Genomic DNA, 6,303 nt, shown 5'->3' with positions numbered 1-6,303 from the left:
CCAGGAGAGCTGCTTGCTAGCAAGGGAATCAAAAGGGATATTTGTAAGGTCATCACCCCCTGAATTTCAGATGTCTTAGTGGCAGTGAAACAATATCAATTGTTATCAAACTGGGAAGCCAAATATCACCTCCTTGAAACCCAGTGAACGCCTTTGGTATTCCAGAATAATTGGTGGTGATAGAAAATCTCTGATACCACAATTTTGGCCTATCCTGAACAAATTGCTAATAGTCATGACAGATTTCTACAACAGTGTTGTCCCAAAGTGTCCACCCACCGTTACAGAGATATTCCTGAGCTCTTTGGAAGAGACTGCCAAGGGCAAAGCTCCAAAATCTCTGTATGTAGATTCTAGATGCAAAGACTGACTCCTACTACTCCTGTTTGTGATTGCTCAGGAAGTGTCACATACTCCCTGTCATATAGACAAGCATCTCCAGGAATCCCTGAGGACCATGCCCAGGAATTGGGCTGAATTAGATTTTTTCCCAATATTTCCTTTGCCAGAGAAAAACAGTTTGATGCAAAAAAATACTACCAGATTTGGCCCTAAGATCTGTTGATATACAAACAACCTCACATTTGACTTCACACTTTAAAAAAGGATATCAAAAAAAGGGCTTTTTTCCCCCTTCTCTTTCCTTGGAAGCTTCAGAAAAGTAGGAGCTTTAATCGAATAAATGGGACTGCACGAAATATTGCTGTACTTCGGATTACTTTGTGCCTTTAATGACATAGTTCATGCAGGTAAAGATTCATTCTAGAGATAAAAGCAATTACAAATACAATTCCATGTTCAATATTATTAGTTCAGCATTTTAGTAAACATTAAGATTCCCATAATGAATCTTAACATTGAACTATTTTTATTCCCTGCATAATCTAATTTCATTAACTTATCTGGAAAATGCAGGAAATACATTATGCTGTTGTTATTGAATGTGAAAATGCATGCAGCAATGTGCAGATGGAAACTTGGACATATTTCTGGGGCAAAATAAAAAGTATGTGGAGAATGAGCATAATGAAAGACCTGATATAAGCTTGAACTGCTGATTTTTTTAATGGATATTTTTTTAATAGAAAAGCACAAACATGTATTTTTAAAAGCTGGATGAACAAATAAGAATAGCTCTGGGCAGATCTAATCTGCATGGCTTGCACTTACAGTATGCATTAAAGGATTCAAGCTGACATTGACCTTGGCAGCACTTACAAAGGAAGAATTTTCACAAGGATGAGCACATCATACACTGTGTCTTCACTCTGGTGAACAGCCTTGTAATTTTTTTCCAGATGTTCATTTCTCATGGCTTCAATCTTTGTACCTAAAATTGTTTTCAAGGAATAACATGCTAAATACATGGGATAAAAAAGACCAGTGTAGTGTGGCATACAAGCATAACTCAAGCCATCATCCTATTTTAAAAAAGATCCTCTTCTGAAAAATGTCAGTAGAGGTCCTCTTCTGAAAATCTGTCAAAACATATTTTTCTACAGTTTTCTCCTACCCCAAAAGGCTTTTTACAGATATATTGATAATGGCATGGGTTTTTTTAAAAAAACAAATAACAAAATATACATGTAATACAGAAACATACATACAGAAAAATGAGCATAGGACTATTCACAAATACCTATCTCATAGGGAGCAAAAGCAGAGGTATATTTTAATTCTCACAGCACTCTCCTTATGACACAGGCTCCAAAATCAGTATCATGTTAAAGTTCCCTTGGCTATCACACTCCATAGGTCCCTGGGAAATGAAGATTTCTTACACTGCTGTATTTTAGAACCATTCCTGCTCACAAGTCTCAAAGTTGAGCAACTGGCACTGCCAGTGTTAACATAGGCTTAGAGAAACATGGTGAGGGAGGCACACTGACACAATTCAGCACAACCCATGGCCGAGGAACCCCTTTCACGGTGAAAATATTGGACAGGACCAGTAGCTCACCACATCTGGTCAGTTATGTACCTCTGTGGCACAAGCAAGGTAAGTTCACAAGGTGAACTTTGGCAAGCACAAGAAGGTGAGTTTTGCAGTAGCTTGGGTTGATCCTGGGAAGGTCCAGGTCTATCTGCATTCCACTGTGCTAGCAGAATCTCTGCAAATTCCAGCCCAAAAGAAGCTATGGAGAGGGAAGAAAGTGAGGCAGAAAGAACAGCAAGTTCATATGTAGGATAAGGCACAAAAAGAGCTGGCCCAAATGGCTCGTAAAACATTCACTTTCTCAAGGAAAAGTCTGCTCCAAAAAGGGTGGGAATGTTTGGAAGGGATGAGAAGAATAAAATTGAAGATCCATCAACATACTCTTCCAAATAAACAGAAATATTTTGAAATTAAAAAAGATTCCTTTATCTACAGTGTAGAAGTAAATCAAAGTTTGCTCTCCTTAAAAACATTTTTTGTCATTTTGCCTTCATTGAACATCATAATAACATGCTATAACTGAAGGTACATTGACAGACTGAAAAAAATTAATTGCAAAACCTCTGGGACAGGAACCAAACCTTTGTTGGAAGATTTTGCAGTAAACAGTGACTTTGTGACTGGAGGTCCTGGATGCTCTTGGAATACAAACTTTAGAATAATAGAATTTCAATGTGGGAAAGCACTTTAAACAGTTGTCTGTTTCACCCTTAGCTACAAACAACAGATAAAAAAGATTTTTCAACTCTTGAAGTCTTTTGAGAAAACTGAGTATGGCACAAGCTTTCCCTAAGTCTTCTCAATAATCAATGGAGAGAGACAGTTCTGTCCCAAAGGCAATTGAGGTCACCTTAGGGCCCCTCTTACTGGATTGACTGGGATTTCCCAAGTCGATTCAATCTGTTTCCCATTTCTCCACATGTAGTCATAGCCTCTGTTACATTTGGTGAAATCTATCATTGCCAGTATGTTCCATTAAAGGCTCCAAAATGTCATTGGTAATAAGAATATATTTTGATTATACTTCAAACATGGTAGATTATACATGTACATATATATATGTATATATATATATATCTCCATACTGATGCACTTTCAGAAATTTTTCAAATTCCTTTGGTAATCTTTGCATATTTTTGCATATTTAAGCTTTGACAGAAAGTGCTTTAACAGAGAATTAGTCTAGGGATCTATCTGAGTGGATACACTGAGTATAATTTATACGGAATTTTCATTATGACTCCTGGCTAAAAATATTTTGATAATTCAAGGGGCCTTGTGGGGGAAAATTTTAAATAATGGAGGACACACTTTTTTTTAGCTTCTATCACAGCATTGACTCAGATCAAATGTCAAATAGTAGCATATATTCTATAAACTGACCACTCTTTTATTTTTATTACCTTATCACATAACGATAAAATAATTTTGCTCATTATATTAACCATAACTTGTTAAATTGCTATGTTTCATAAAGACAGTTGTCAACCTTTCATCTACTACCCCAGACCATCAATGGACAAATGTCAAAACCAGTGCTATTATTTACTTTTTCACTTGAATCATACTTAACAGAAATAATTTTGAACAAAATTAACTTTTCATTTTCCTAGATACTTCCAAAATGTACTTCAAGTTTCCCTGACACTCTGTCTAGAAATGCTCTGCTAATGGCTCAGCAGGAACACAGCAGGTAAAGTGATCTCAGTGGCTTGGTTAGGGGATCACAGCAGGTGTGTTCTCCAGTGGCGTGTGGGAATTACATGGTGGGATATCCATGCTGGGAGCAAAGCATCAAAATCAAAACTGGTTGTGGACTGTAAGAGCAAAAGTGGAGCTCATGCTTAACCTCATGAAGCTTCTTGATAACATATATTCACAAAATTCTGCGGCATCATTTTCCTTTATGAAGAACCTTCTGCTATTACAGACACTCCAGCCCTTTCTCTAAAGCCTTCCCTTAAATGTTGGTCATCTGTTCTGGTTTAGAAACTATCTTCCAACAGTAAAAGGAGTAACAGAACTTCATTACCCTTCTCAGTTCAATTCCCTGAAAGAGACAATTGCTATACTTCTATATATAAGTGCTGTTTAAAACTGAATTTTAACAGTCTCGCATTTGTTCACTCGTGAGTTGTCCACATTTATGCAAAATACACTCAGAAGAGCAGTTTTAGCTTTGCATACAGTCATTTGAAAGGCAGATAAAAAAATACATTCAATTACTATTTATTAAAAAATCACATGTATTGGTAGATAAAATGGAATTCAAGGCTTTCAGTAGGCTATAATTGAATCCTTTTGTATTAAACAAGACCCATCTATATCTATTGTTCCAGCACCTGATACAAAATTATTCAGAAATTATATTTAAGCTTTTCTGCATAATTATTAAAGTATAATGATGCTTAACATCTGCATTTCTGTTACAGTCAGCATTAGCAAGCTTAGCTAATTCAAAAAACCATCACCAGATACCGTGTCTGCAATGAAAAATTTCAAAATCTATACACATTGCTTCGATCAGATCCGCAGGGACATATGGTGGGATCTCTGCTTGGCACAGACCCGCGCAGCTCCCGCAGCCCATGGAACGGTGCCAGCTCCCATCGCTGCCTTACACAGCTGAGCACTCTGGTGCTGCTCCCTGGCATAGGGAGGGACCTGAGCTTTTCCAGCTGACAGGGGGCTGGGGAAGCTGAACTTGGCAGAAGGCCAGCCAGCATTCCCAGTGTCAACCCTCCCTCTGTTATTTAAGAGATGAGGGCATGTTGTTAGCAGCTCTCTCCAGCTGAATGAGCAGTCAGACATAAAGTTTACATAATACCTCAGCTGGACTATTCTGTTTGTCTGCATGGTCTCCTATTCTTATTCTTTTACTGGACCGATTGGGGGGTTTTGTGTTTGTGTTTGGGTATTTTCCAGGATATTTGGGGACATTTTTGCACAAACTTTGCACAATTAAACACAATGAATTTTGCCACCGAGTATAAATTCAGTGAATTAAAACTTTATTTCTTGTCCTGAAAAAGTAGCCCATGTACCTTTGTCTTCTACACATAAGAAGACATTGTAGTAGACTACAATGTAGACTACATTGTAGTATTTTCATATAAAAGCGTCAGATAAAGAAACATATTTTAAAAACTCGCGAGTTCATTGATTTAAAAATAGGCATTTTTTTTTAAACCCTAAAAATTGTATATAACACAGGCAGTTCCTGCCTAACTCTTGGGTATTTTAAAGACATTTGCTATCACATATCAGAACTTTTGTATCTTATCTTTTTACTAGACAGCAAAGTTGTTCACTGGAAATATGATTGAGTGTATAAACAATTATGAGGTCATTTAATGGAATCTTTCCATGGGATTCATTCTTGCAGATCTTGCAGATTTTAGACTATTCTGAGTTTCCAGGCATCCTGAAATTTAGTATAAGGCAGAACAAAATTGCCAAGGTATTTCAAGGAACAGTTTATTCTTTTGTTTCAGAATCACCTATGTGAACATTCATTACAAATACCTTTTGGTGGGGTCATATCATCTCCATACATGACTTTTATTGATGTAACTGATTTCAGAATGACAAAGGCCATTTCCATGGCTCTTGTGGAAGACTAATAACTAGGAATCAGTTATGAAACCTCCATACTGGACATTTAAGGCCTTGACCCTGGACATTACAAACTCATATCACTCTGTGTCATGGAAGGTGGTGGTAGACAAATGCTCCAATTGTAGTCCTTGCCCTGATCTGTAAAGTTCTGTGGTTAGTGGCTTTTTAAGGTGGTTGAGACCGGGTATGACCATGCTCTGAATAGTGGGATTGCCTAGCTGTGGTAGGACAAAAATGATACACCTGTTTCCAAGCCATGGCCATCAGAAGTGCCCCACAATTATAAATGCAATGTTTTCATTGTATTCCCTATGTCATTAATAATCACAGGCCAATGGAGGAAGAGGATATGAAAAAATGGTTCTGTGGAGTAAAGGTATCTTGTTCCACCAGAGATGTAGGATGGGGAATGACACAGAGAGAGGTCTTCCCAAAGAGTTCAGAGAATGTGTTGTAAATACAGAAGTATCACTCCCAAACTGTAAGGAGTCTCCCTATTGTAAACATGAACCTTTACAAATAGGAGAGAAGCTGTGGGTAAGATGTCATTCCTTATGGCCAGTTCTCATCAGGCAGCGCTCAAGAAACTGTTTGCTCAGCAGTGAGGACAAAACTCCAGTGGGACATTCAGATGCCTATAGACCAGCTGTCCTTGCTCTGGGCTGGTACATACTAAAAAGCACTTAGTTAAAGTGATCAGTTGCTTCCTGCTGCGATCCAGGGAAATTTAAGCAGACACTTCTTACAGA

This window comes from Manacus vitellinus, unplaced genomic scaffold (assembly GCF_001715985.3).
Source record: "Manacus vitellinus isolate BGI_N305 unplaced genomic scaffold, ASM171598v3 scaffold_11_pilon, whole genome shotgun sequence".
NCBI lineage: Eukaryota > Metazoa > Chordata > Aves > Passeriformes > Pipridae > Manacus > Manacus vitellinus.
Note: the sequence above shows the minus strand (reverse complement) of the source record.